Source organism: Anas platyrhynchos, chromosome 1 (genome assembly GCF_047663525.1).
Source record: "Anas platyrhynchos isolate ZD024472 breed Pekin duck chromosome 1, IASCAAS_PekinDuck_T2T, whole genome shotgun sequence".
NCBI lineage: Eukaryota > Metazoa > Chordata > Aves > Anseriformes > Anatidae > Anas > Anas platyrhynchos.
The window spans coordinates 52,688,272-52,702,298 of NC_092587.1; the positions used below are offsets into that span (position 1 = coordinate 52,688,272).

The 14,027-nt window shown below is 36.0% G+C and overlaps 1 protein-coding gene across 11 annotated transcripts in view; it reads left to right on the forward strand.

The window, feature by feature from the left end:
* Positions 1–14,027, forward strand: part of PPFIA2 (PTPRF interacting protein alpha 2) — a 328,207-nt gene that overhangs the window by 83,872 nt on the left and 230,308 nt on the right. The window lies entirely within an intron of this gene.

Genomic DNA, 14,027 nt, shown 5'->3' on the forward strand with positions numbered 1-14,027 from the left:
GTGCAAGAAAATTTGGAGAGTATTCTGACTATCCATTTGCACTTGCCTTTTTTCTTGTTGGTGTTTTGTTGCTGTGGGGTTTTTTGTTTGTTTTGTTTAATTTCTGAATTAAAGGTGGAATCTAGCACCTCGTAGTTGTGTAAACTGTGTTCTTTTCAATTTTTTTTCATCTTTCAATACTAAATATTCTGTGCATGCAGGTAAATGATCATTCTTTAACTTAAAACTTATTGTGTTGTAGGTGAAAACTAACAGAACTAAGGCCTAACTATTCTAACTACTCCGTCTGTGAATGACTGTTCTAAAAGGTTTGACATTTATTACCTTTCCCTCTTAAACTGCTATTGTTTTGCAGTTTGAAGAGAATGTGGTATCTTTCACTTTGCCTGAAAAAACTATCAAGAACGTGTTCTGAAACAATTGTCTGCAGCAGATCCAGGTGTTGTCGCCTCTCTGCTTGGAGAGAGATGCCTGCTCTTGGCCAGGGTCACCTCCCAATGAGGCGGGAATGATGATGTGCTTGCATCTCAGCCACTAAATTACATTCCTGTGCAGTAGTGCAAACCATTTTTATTAGTAGTTTGAGCTAATATTGCAGCCTACAAAGTGCAATGTCTGTGAGTGAGAATCCATTTGTCAAAAAGGCAGAATACTATAAGTGGATATACATACCACTTTCTATAGTTTAAGAAAATCCTTGCATATACTCACGTCTGTTCATGTTTAAGATGTGTGAAAAGTTTCTTAGTGTTAGGAACAGCTTTTCCTCTTTTGGTTGTATATGTGATGGGTGCCTCCTTCTGAAATGACACATCTAAATACATCTGCCTGGAATCCAACAGTCACAGCTCTACTGGAGATAGAAGGAAGGTGCTGTAATTTTATCTTTATTTTGGCTTAGATCTTTTTCTCCGTTGCCTCATTATTTCTTACTTAGAAGACTGCTTGAAGGTTTATTCTGTTGTGTTTTCAATTTTTCTTTTATATGTTCTGCAGTTGCTGCATAATATTGAGATTTCAATGTGTACGATGTTAAAAAAAAATAAAAATAACAAGGAAAAAGGAAAAAATCCCTTCTTGGTCCCCTCCCCACAGATAAGAAATTCTAGGGTTTTTTGGGTTTAGTTTTGGTTTAATTATCTTGCCTTTGTATAATTGTTCTAACTTGTAAGAAACTGTGGGACGTGTATGCCTACCAGGAAGAGTTGCCAACTTCCATTTTACTGTATGTATCAGTCATTTCAAGGATCTGGCCCCATATTATGTAATTTGTCAGGATTCATACTCATCCAAATAGGTCATTAAAACAATTATATGCAAGCTGCCAGAAAAGCTGTGTTTAAACATTCTACATTAAACACTGATTTTTACATATGCTTAGCAGGGACTGTTTCCTTTCCAAGAGATGGGTAAAACTTTCTGGCATGTTTTTGCAAGGTGAACATCAAGGAGTAGTCCAGCCGATGTTATTTCACAAACAAAAAAATGCAGTCATCAACTACTTAAATTTTGTATAGTCTTGTGTGTGGCCTGCAAATCATATTTTCCCTGATATCCTGTGCCTTAGTTTTGATAAATTTCTGTAGATTCATCACAGTCCTGGCAAACATGCTCCCTGGTGCTGCCGCCTGCTGCTTCTCTTTGTTAGAGCCCAGAGTTGATAAACTGCAGTTTGCCTGAGTTTGCTTTTATACAAAGCAATCTTTGCTCAATATTTTTTAATCACATTTAGATCTGAGATCCACTGGCTTCGTAGTGATTCCCTCAAGCCCTTTTCCTTGATGACACTGGAAAGCAGTCTGGGTGTATATTCGGACATTTTAGAGTTTCAAGAATGTGTAGAATACAGCACATGTACACACATTTCGTAAGTCGCTTACATCTTGCTCCAACATGGCTAGGAGGCTACAAAAGCTCTGTGTGTTAGGACATACATTTCCCAGTTTCAGCTTCAGTTTTTTCACCATCCTCAAGTGGGGATCTGGGTGTTTTGTTTGTTTGTTTGTTTGTTTTCTTTTGTTTTGTTATTTTTTTTTTATTTTTTTTTTCTGAAGACTTGCTCTGATCTGTTTTGTGTTGGTCAGATGCTGTGGATCAGACAGAATGCAGATCCTTCCCCTGCTTCCTTGTGATCCCATGACTGAGATAATAGGTGACTCCCACCAGCATTTGTTTTCCTTGTCATGTGCTTTCTTTGAGTGTTGCCACCCACGCTCAGAAGAGGAGAAAACTTATTCTCCCGGATCACCACCCCCTCTTTTTGCATAAAGTCTAAGGACAACTGCAGGGACATATCATGAATCAAGACTGATGACAACAAATGGTGGAGTCTGCACAGTTTGATACTCCATGATGGAACAATGCCACAATAATAGACTCAACAAGAAATGTTAGCACTGACTTTTTTTTCTGCAAAGAGTAGTAATTTTGAAACGTACTGCTAATGCAGGGACAATTCTGAGAAAATTTCAGCCTCATTGCACTTTTCTGGATTGTTGTTACAAATGTCATTTATAAGTAACACAGTAATACCTCTAGAGAAAGAGATATAATTTTCTTTTGTACTGTTTATCTTGCATGAAACAGAAGTATGTATAGCTCTGCACCAATTTTCCACAAGGGAAACGAATTCTCATCCCAATTGTGAGCTTTAAAACCCATTCCAGGAAGACTGTAATTTATATTTGCTGTTTAAATGTGTTCAGTAGTCTAACAACTGAGAAAAATGTCATGAGACATACTTGATACTCTTTTACTATGTGATTTGGAAGATTCACCTTAAACCATCACCTAGAGTACATGTCATAGACTACCAGTGAGCAAAGTGGCTTATGTGCATATATGTTTGCAAGACCACAACTCTAAAGAATTATCACGAGTTAATATCTGGCCTTTTTTCTCAACTGTAAAATATCCACAAATTAAGAAAACAATAATACAAAATTATGTTGCCTATTTTTCCACATTAAAAATTTTGTGTATGTATTAAAAATAGCTTACTATTCACCTTACTATGTTTTCTCTTGAAAGAGGTAACAAACCAATTTAATTATAATAACAGTTTAATTCTTCACAGTACTTCTTTGTAATTACCTCAAGCTTTCATTTAAATTGTTTATCCCTAGTGTTAAACAGTATGTAATACAAAGGATTTCTACAATTTTTTTAACAGTAGCTACGGAAAGATTATAAATCTTAATTACTCCAAGTGTTGGCAGGCCTTAAAAAAAAAAAAAAAAACCCATACAGCTTATATTTTGTCTGAGTTTGTACTTATTACTTATCTGTACAAGGTAATTACTGGACAGTAACAGACCTGTGAGTGAGTTACAACTTTAATAGTTAGCATAATATAATATAAAACTACCATGCTGACGCCAGCGAGTCTGGGACACACTTTCATAACTTTCCCATTTTTCTTTTTTCTCCACCACCAATTCTGGATTGTACTATGTAACAGCCCATCTCTATCTGAGCTGTTTATCGGTTTCTTTTCCAAGAAGCAAGCACCTTTCAAGGGAATGAGACAGGGCAAAGAAGGCCGAGCACGCACTCATCTCGACAACATTATCCTTGATCTGATAACAGACTTTACACCTCCCCACAGTTACTGTCCATCTGCACCTATCCATTTACTGGTAACCTCAAAGAGCTTCCTTGATGCTCCTTCACCTGCTGCTAAGGTCTCCTGTGGGCAAAACCCACTGAGCCACCAGCAGCTGACATGGGGCAAGCTGGTAGCCAGGGGCTGGGCTGCACCACCGCCATTTTGAGTGCTGCACCCGGCAGTGTTAGGCAAAGCGCCAGAGTGAGGAGGCCAGGGAGGGGATGGCCAGCGTGTGACTAGCTACATGACTCAGAGCAGTGCCTGTGACTAGAAAATTATTGCTTTTCATCTTAGAATTCATTGGTGGAGGCCTCCCATTTAAATCCTAAATAGGATGTTGGATTTTGATAGGAAGATGTCTTGCTAGGAATAAAGTGAATTCTGCCCATAAATCCTTGCTTCCATGCCCATTACAATGTAAATAGGCCTCTAGAGCATCAGTGTCAACTTGGCTATTCTTACTCCAGAGATTTAGCTTCTAAATCCGTGTTAAACGTGTGACACGTATCAGTGCATAGCTGACAAATGACCCGATTCACATGTGCTGTCATGCTGGATGTTTGCTGATGTCCCTTAACTGCATCCTGCTTGCCTGAGATTAGAAAGTGGGCCCTTATGTTTTAAATAGGATATGCATATACTTAAAGAAAAGCCTACTTAGTAACTGAGGGGCCACTTTCTAATCTCAGATACATAGCATGCTCTGCCTGTGTGTTCTATATGGAGAACCATGACGCTGCACAGAGATTAGTGTGCCATTAAAGCCGGGCATTCTGCAATAAATTACCTATATGATGATAAATATTTTATAATCATCTCTTGAAACAACAGAGTTTTTTCATCTTTTTTAGTCATATCAGTAGCTTCCCTAAACAATTTTCTGAAACCTTTATTTAAAAGACAGTATGCAACTTTGATGTGACCTTTGGTAGGATGATTCACGGATTATTTTTGCTTGAATAGTTTGATACCCACATTTGTTCTCTTTGTATCTGCAATTGCAAGTCCTATGGGGATAATTAGTTTTGTTTTAAAAGCAACCACAATGCAGTGGGAATGCTGTGTCTTTCACACAAGGTGGATTTCTTTCAAGTATCTTCCTTTTTAGTTGTTTTTGGTTTTGTACTCCTTTTTTTTTTTTCTGAAAAAACATTCTCATCTTTCTGAAGGCATATTCAACACTGCATATTCATTAGAGAAGATTGAGTTTTAAAATGCCTCAAGTGATTGAAGCACCATGCAAGACATAGGGGAAACAGTAATATCAAAATATTTTTAAGATTGTGATACAAAATTTACATCAGCACAGAAGAGGAAACATGAAGCTTTCTCTTGCAATGAAGCCATTTTTCATGTAACAAGAAACTCAAAGTGTTCTAGATTCTGGTTTCTTCAGAGTGCCCAGCATTACTATACCCATGTGCTGCTCACAGACTGGCTCTGTGACCACTTCTTTTTACTAGCTGACGTAGAAAAAGATAGAGTTTGTTAGCACTCATTATGCTACACAATTCCTTTGAATACTCACATGTGCATTAACATGTTCGTGCACTGAATTGCTGGGGAAACCCAATGCAAGAGTGATCAGTCCTCACTTTGAAGGTATATGCAATCTTTTTTAAATTCTTTTTGGCAGTACTTGTGTAACTGTTCTGCCATTATGTTCTCATCTTCTTGCTTATGTAGCCTAGTTTCATGGAAAAAGCTCATCTTCCATTCTAAACCATTTATTTCTCTACACAATTTTTGCAGATAAAGTAATACCTATACAGTAATATGCGTCAGCAGAAATGCTGTTCTGTGAGGCGACCTTTGCTTTTTAACAGTTTTGAAACCTACTCACATAGTATAGCATTTGTTTTAACTAGCCTAGTAGTTTATTATAAATCATTAGGAGATGCATTTGGTAGTTGTAGTGTTCATAGTCTGCATTTGTTGCAAGGTTTAGGACACTAGCATTTCAGTTATCAGCTGGAGGAAGTGAAAAAAAGTACTTGCTTTTCACTGTGTATGCTTCCAGGACTGATACGTCATAATCTACAGAGCAGAAAGAGGTGAACAGAGCCATACAATCTGGGTCTTGTCTGTGGATAATTTCTTGTCTGAATAGCTGCAGACACAACTCCCGTGCTCTGCCGTCTTCAGAATGAAACATCAATGATGTCTAAGCCACTACCATTTAGTTAAAACAGTATTTTTTCAATTGATCCTATAAAATCTACCTCACCAAAATCTTGAAAAGGGCACTAAACAAGAAGGAAATAATCAATTTTTTCAATGTCTAAACCATAAAAGTTTAATTGTGTAATCTACCAAATCCATAGAACAAAAACATTAATGTTGAAAAGAGCTCTTCTGATGGGAGATATCCAGTGCAGTTATACCAGTAACATTTTTTATATATATTACAGCTTTAGGAAACACTGAAAACTATAATTCACTAACATCCTGACAATTTTTTTTTACCGTTATAGCTGATAGAGATCTCTTTGTTCTATACTTCTAGATTGTTAGGGCAATATTATTTGCTACTGGAAGTAATTTCTTTTGATGAAGAACTGATTAAAAAATAAGAACTTAACAGTGAATACTTTTCATTTTGCACAGCCCAGCTACCAGGGAAATATCTGTGCTCTCACTTATCATAGATGCTGAGCACTTGCCTTTGCTGTGGAAGGTGATAGGAGGTGAGGATGCTCAGCATGTATTAGAAAAAGCCTGTGGTTAGCAACACCTCCTAGCAATCATGAACTGAAACAGAAGTGAAAAAAAAAAAAAAAAAAAAAAAAAAGCATTTTAATTAAAAGTTGCTTCTCCAGAGTCAGCTACTTGTAGCTGCATATTGTGAAGGGTGAAGTCATTTGTAAAATAAGCAGAATTAAAAAGAAGTTTGAAAAACAAAGAAAACACAGTCTACAAGCAGAGATGCTTACCTCAGTTTTATGTAGGACTTTCACCTGCAAGATTCAATATGATCTGTACTCTGATGATTAAATCAAAAACACTTAGTGAAAGACGATGTTGTCTTTGGGACTCTGCTGTGCCACTGATTACAGCTACTAGGGTGCTGGAGTATGTGAAGAGCTGAGAAAAAAAAATATAACCTGCTTTCTGGCTATAGCAGTTGAGTGCTTGTCAGAGGCATGCCATGCTATCCCTGACTCTACTGAAGACTAGTTGTGTGCTTTTGGTTATCACATAAACATAAATCTTGACAGACAGTTGGGAGCTGGTCTTGACAGATGGTCTTCATTCTTAACTTCTGAGACCATCTAAGGTTTGCAGGTCTCAAGCACTCTCAGTCAGAATGACAAAAAAGATATTGAGTTACATGATATTGAGTTATTTGGAAAAACTTGTGTTAAAGTATTTCCTGTTAGATGTAAAATGGACTCTTTTAGCCATAATTTGGTTATGTCATTCTGTATGAATTACTGATATATTCCTACTGAAAAGTAGGAAACATCCTCATCTCAGGTTATACAAAAAAAAAAATTCTTTGAATCGCAGAGATTCAATGGCAACATAGAGAAATGTAGATTTTTCTGGGTGGGTGTTAGCAAGATTAAGTTAACTAAGGCCAAGTCTCAAGCAATGGAATACATTCTTATCCAGAAAGCAACATCATAATTTTGAAAGTATTAATAAAAAAAAAAAAAAAAAAAAAGATATCAGACCACACAGAGCCATTGTTCAGTGTAGTTCTGAATTTTAGAAAATGTAAAAGTGTGGAAATATATTAAATTTGGAAACTTCTCAAGAAGACCTCTCCTATTGAATTAAGAAAACAAGCAAACCCCAAACTGCTATGCAACTGCTGTTTTCTTATCCCCATGAGATAAAAAATATCTCCATATCACGTGGATTTAATACTTTGAGCATGACAGAGCATGATAAAAAAATATCAGAAGAAAAACGTATTGAAAGTTTTTCTGGTAAAGGATAGCAAAACTTGAGATTCAACTGCTATATTATAGTTTATATGTATGTTTGGCAAGTGTCTCTTAAGAGTTCAGATAGTCTTTTTCTTCTGCTAGGGTATTTCTGCTGTCTAGGATGCTGCATAAAGTGATATTTCTTGACCCAAATATATTCTGAGAGAACTAGAAGTTGTCAAAGGATGTCTTTAATATGAACATCTTTCACCTTCTTAGCCTGCTAAAAATTAGAAGAGTTATGAAACATGTTGATTACATCTAGTAATTTGGCTCCTCTATTTCAAGAAAACCTTCATTCTTTAAAGTCAAATGTTTTAAAACTGAGCCCAACACTTTAAAAATAAAACAAAACACCACCACTAGCAGCCCAATAAACCTGCCACATTACTCGACTTGGCTCTTACTTCATCCAAAAGTTGTCTTCCACTGACACATTCTTGAGCCATTTCTTTAGTACCTTATGCAACTTCTGTGGAGTAGCTTTCAGCATTTCTTTTAATTTTCAGCATGGTCTTCTCTTTTTTTTTTTTTTTTTCGTTTTCAATGGCTTTATGTCATCCTCTTTTAATACAGCTAAGATATATGCTTTTCTAGGAATTTCTGCTTATGACATGATCCCTCTTGGTTAGGCACATTGTTATATAAAATACATGTAATTCACATTACGAAATTTGAAGTATGTCCAAGATTGGCTATTTTCCACATTGAACTACTAGTCTAGAACTGAAACTTTCATCTAATTTAAAGATACTTTAAAGATGTATAATTCCTTTGACCAATCCTACTTCTGTATCCTTAACTATTGCCCTGAGATCTGGTGTCTGACTACAGGACACATGAAAACCTTGTGCATTTGTATTGTTCGTGTTTGGATTTTCATATGTGATCCTTACAAAGGGGTCTTCCCTTTAACAGGAAACAATCTTCTATGATCTTTTTAATTTACCTCCTTTACTACTTTGTCTTCTCATCTTTAAAGATTTGTAGGATGTATAAGTTTCTAAATATTTGCTTGAACACAAGGTATTTTCTGTGCTTTTGACAACTCCCATACAGTTGGCTTCATTTTGTTTTGCTTTGCTTTGTTGGTTTTTATTTGTTTTTGTTTGTTTGTTTTTCCTCCTGCCTGTCTGTTGGATTTTGTTCCTTTGTGGCTTTTATTGTTGCTGTTTCTCTTTTTAAAACTGTACTATATACATTATGTGCTTTGTGCTTTAGTTTGAGAGCTCTGTGTGTGTGTTTCTCCTTGTTTCCTGGTTGTGATAAACTTGTGCCTGAATCTTGAGTCACCTTCCACGTGCAGTTTCATTGCTAACTGCGGAGAGTCCACCACATAGTCTACCATGAATAATCATGTCAAAAATTGTAAAATCTTGACAAGTTGGGTCTCCCCTTCTCTCAAACTTTCAGACTACATACACCCTGTATACTTAAGATTTGATTGCGCTATGTCTAGTAATATAACCTTTCCAAATTTTATTCTAGATGGCTTGCATATAATGAGCCTTGAAGACTTGGCAATACAGCTGCAGGGAATCAATAGTCTTCCTATAGAAAATACAGAGAAAGCACATGCTGTTTTGCACCAAAAGCTAGGGATAACTGGGTGAAATAATTAGGGGTATCCATTGTCTCTGTTATACCTATCTGCATTCTCTCTCCAATTGCAATATTGTATACCTAAGTCAAAAATGCAACTGCTACACTGCATCCAGTGTGCTTTACCTTGATTGAAGTTTTGAAAACAGTTGATTAATTTTGATCATTGGTATCCTGTCTTTAAATAAGACCTAAACACCAAATGGGTTCCATCAGCAAGATTAGCATTGGATGAAGCCTTTTATCGTATGCCATAGCTCTAAACCTGGAGATACTTGGGATGTCAGTATGCTATTCGATCAAACAGCACTGGAAAACATTCCTGGACTGTCAAACACAATCCATATGTAGTAGTAATCTGTTGGCCCAGACCCTGGCACACTTTTATTCACTCTAACCTGGACCTTTATCAGGCAATTCCTAAGTATGGTGTAGGAATGGGACCTACAGGGACCATTCTCAATAAGCAGTTTGTATGCAGCCTCTTTTGGACACTTCATAGCTGACTAGCATGTCTGTGTACTTACTTTCCTGTGCCAGCTGGACACAATGACTGGGAACTTTCCCAAGCACATTTACTCCAATAATAATACAGTTTCCCTTTCCCCTCTAATGGTGTCACAGCCTCCATGCCAACTCTGCTACCTCTTCTGTTAAACTTCCTTAGCCTTGACAGGTTATGCCGGTCTCTGCCCTGCCCCATGAATGTCTTCAGTGCCTCAGATACGGCTTCAAGTTCAGATGCTTCAGTGACTCAGATACTGCTGAGGTGGACAATGGTGGTGAAACATTGAAATCTTTGGTATGGGATTGCATAAGAGAGGGATCTTTGTCTAACCAAAACAAGAAGGTACTGAGCCAAAAAAAAATAAATAAATAAAATCCATGAAAGGGGATTCATGAAACAGATTTGTGCTTGTTGAAATTTATTGATAATGGTAAAAGTTTATTTTAAGTTCTCATGAAAAGAGGTGGTTTTCAACCATGAAGCTTGTTCTAACGGGTCATTTTTAATCTAACTATACCATTCAGTGTTTCACAACTGACATTATTTTTCTCTGATAACTGTTTACCATTTTGCATCAGCTGAAAAAATGAAATCACAGAAATTTGGAAGATTTTTTCTTGATTCTTGTAATGCAATTGAAGAGTTCACTGGTTAATTTAATATGTGAACAGTTCAAAGACATATGAAGTGGTAAAATATCTTGTTTAGCTTGAAAAGAAACTAAGTTCATCTGTTCAGATATTATGAGGCAGAGTATATTTAATGGAAAATTATGGGGAGATAATCATGAATGAGTCATTTGAAATTTAAAAAAAATATAAAATCACACGTTTTATTTAAATTGTTGACTCATCTGTGATTTATTTTCCCAACTGTTCTGTCTTTCTTGTCTGTCAAACCACTTCTATGGTCATCTCATTTTTTTCAGTTAAACAGAGTGCAAATATAGAAATATGTTCTGCCTTTTAATGAAATTTCTGTCTTGGTCATTGCCTGAAAGCTTGGAATTGAAATTTGCGTTCGTGTTCATCTAAATTGGTTTGTATGCCACCTGTTTTATTGGAGGTATAATGTTGTTCAATCTTAGCAGACCACAGCTAACTGCAAGTTCAGCACCATTTTCCATGTACCAACTAGAAGGTTTGGAGTCTTGGTAAATGGATGGGAGTAGGAGTAAGATAAAATGTTTCCTTTTGATTTCCATCTGGATGTGCTGAAAAGAAGCATGACATGTTCTGTCATGGTAAGATAGCATCAGGAGATTTAGAGAGGGAGAGGGAAAATGATTAGATGGAAGAAGGAATTTTTAAGTGAAGAAAGGCTGTCAGGATTAGCACTGTTGGTTAAAAGAGAAATAACCAATGACATATTTACAAAAAATATAACTGCTTTCAAGGAGCTACAATAAATATATCTATTTTCTTAACAGAACAGAATAGTAAAGTTGACTAATGAAAACAATTAAACCCAATGAAGTCAAGCAAATTCTATTCTGTTTATATTTTTTTATGGGTCTCCTTTCTCTAAGGTATTGCTGAGCATAAGTACTATGTCATACGCTGGAAAGGACTAAAGTTTTATATGGACCTTAAGTCAGTAGACGGCTTTGGCCATTTTTTTTCCAGATTAAAATTCTTCCTAATGCAATTCAATTTGGAAACCTTTCTACACATGACAAATACTGTGGTTTTATTGTTCTTTAAGCCATGGATGTATATATCTCATCTACGTCCTAAGTTCATTATATATCTGGTGCTCTACAATTTTTCAGGGATTTCCTATGCCATTTTATGAACATATTAATTAACATTTTAACTACTTGCCACTTATCAAATGTAAAGCTGCTTGATACTTTATGAAATTCTAAACCAAATTCTGAACTGTAAAAGTTAATAAATGTGTATTATATCAATTTAATGTACATACGAGCCATGCTCATGCTGCAGAGAATATGGAATAAGCACAGATGTAATACTTAAAATTAGGAAATGGTTGGCCTGTGGTTGCTATGTTATTTAACCCTGTAGATGTGATTTAACTTGTTTTTCTCACATTATCTCCTTTTATAGAATGTAATTTTTCAGTTAATTTTGCCATGTATTCAGTAGTTTGGTTGTAGCCTGGGATGCTAATCTTGCATGTGATTATAACAGCAAACTGAATCTGGATGCAATTGTGAATTTGTTGCTCTGGATGTTGCTTGCCATGTCACTTGTTTTGGGAAAGTAGAAAAAGTCATTTTCAGTTTTGTGTGGTTTTGTTTTCCTTATAGAAAAAAAATGTAGTACATGTTTCTGTTACGTAATGTCATATGAATAGTTATTTATAATAGTAAATTTCTATCAGGTATGCTCAAGGAGCAATACTTTTTTTTTTTTTTTCCTTGATTATAATATTTTCTTGTCATATTTTGATGGCATTCAGTTCAGGCTCCCAGGGTAGGATTCACTGCACCTAACTTCAGACATCTACAGTGTAGGCATTTCTGTTTTACTGCTTCCCACCTCTGTGGTGTGATTCATCTCAAACTAAAATAGACATCTAAAATAGGTCAGAAGCAGTGCCCCTTGAATGTGTCTATCATACTGGCTTTAAAGGGAGCCTGTGGTAATGCGGAGAGACACTGGCACTTACACTGCAGATAAAGCCCACCGGAAGATGCTGGTGTTCATTGCTACCTTTGCTCCCTTGAATGAGAGAATTGGAAAAGATACCTTATGCTGCATTGGCAATGCAGCATTCACTGTGGGGATGTAGGCCTTACTCAGGAGCAGCCACAAAATCCTCAGGTTCCCACCCTGAGGTTCTCCATCAATGAATAGTGCTCTTCCTTGGATCTAGCAACTTTATAGTCTTATCACTAACTTTTCAGCATTTTCTAAATGAGCTTTGAGTTCAGAATAACAGGAAGTCATCATCTTCAGAAGGGACAAGATCCAGTGCAGAAGGGACGAGATTTTGAATAAGGATGAAAGTAATATTGTGTCAGTATCACACTATTTAATTTAGGTTTGACTACTTTTTCTTTAAAGTAGCTATTTTTCCTGACCATCCAGTCCAAGTAAGTGTTTTTAGACTAAGATTTTTAACAACAGTTCTTTCTTCACTTGATATTGGTATACACATTTGTCAGTTATTGATTGCTTTTCATCCTGATTTTCTAGCTAAAAACATAGATTAAGCAATAAGAATGCTTAAGGACATATATATTACACTTATAAGTGTATGGCACTTTTTAGATGTATGGCAAGATAAATCCTGAATAATGCTGCTTAGTCACTTGCATGATGAATATTGAAGGAAAAAAAAATCTTCCCTTTTCATGTCATCCTGTTGAATGTAGAAAGGAAATTAAAAATTCTTTTATTTCTCCTATGTCCTATAAATAAATGTCTTATCTTGTTTGTTGTTGTTGTTTTTCTTTTTAAACATGTTTAATAAAGAGTAAAGATGGCTATTGTGAAGATTAAGTCACAGAAAGTCCAACAGGTGCTTTTTGGGAGCATATTTGCGTATTTAGCATGTTCTGAAGGAATTCAGTCCAGAGGCTAGGGAAGTGGTGTTTTTCTGTTGTTGGCTTACCAATCTCCTTTCAGGATTTTCTGAAAGATAATAATCGAAAATCGGCATTAAATCACCAGTAATCAGCATAACATATGCTGTGATTGCACAAGTCTAAATTACAAATGAAATAAAACATTCAAAATATTTACTTGTATTAGAATTCACAATTCCTGGCACTGAAAAAGTGCCTTTCACTTGTACTTGTATACCATAGTTTTCTTTCCATAAGATGCTGTGTTTGCTTGTACTTACTAGGTTTGCAGTTGCTGGATAGTCCTATATTTTTGTAATAGTGTGTAAGAAGAAATGAAAGTCTGGTGAGTCAATAGTTGGAACAGCCATTTGGCCTCAGGACGGTGTTGCCTGATTGTTTTATAATCCTATATCTTTTCTGTATTGAAGAAAAGGTGATTTTAAAAAGTATTAGTACACAAACACTCCCTCTGCACTTTTGAAAGAGAAAATGGTATCAAGAGGTTAAGGACAAGCACAGAAGAAATAAAATATGTTTTGAGGATATACGCTGTTTATGCTTTCGGCCACGGCCACTTATCTTTATAAAGCTGTATGACAATAAAGCAATGTGCAGTATAGCAAAGTCTTGAAGTCTTTTCAAGCTAATATGTTATTACTGATTTGTGGTATGTACTGGAAATAAAAATGCGTTGGAAGATTTGATTGATTGTCTTTACTTTGGCTGTAAGTGGGAATTTTGCATCGTCTGTAGAAGACTGGATTTTGTAAATATATTTGGAGCGACAGGTCTGACATTTTCAAACTTACTCAGTCTGCTGTGGTCTTAACAGTGAGA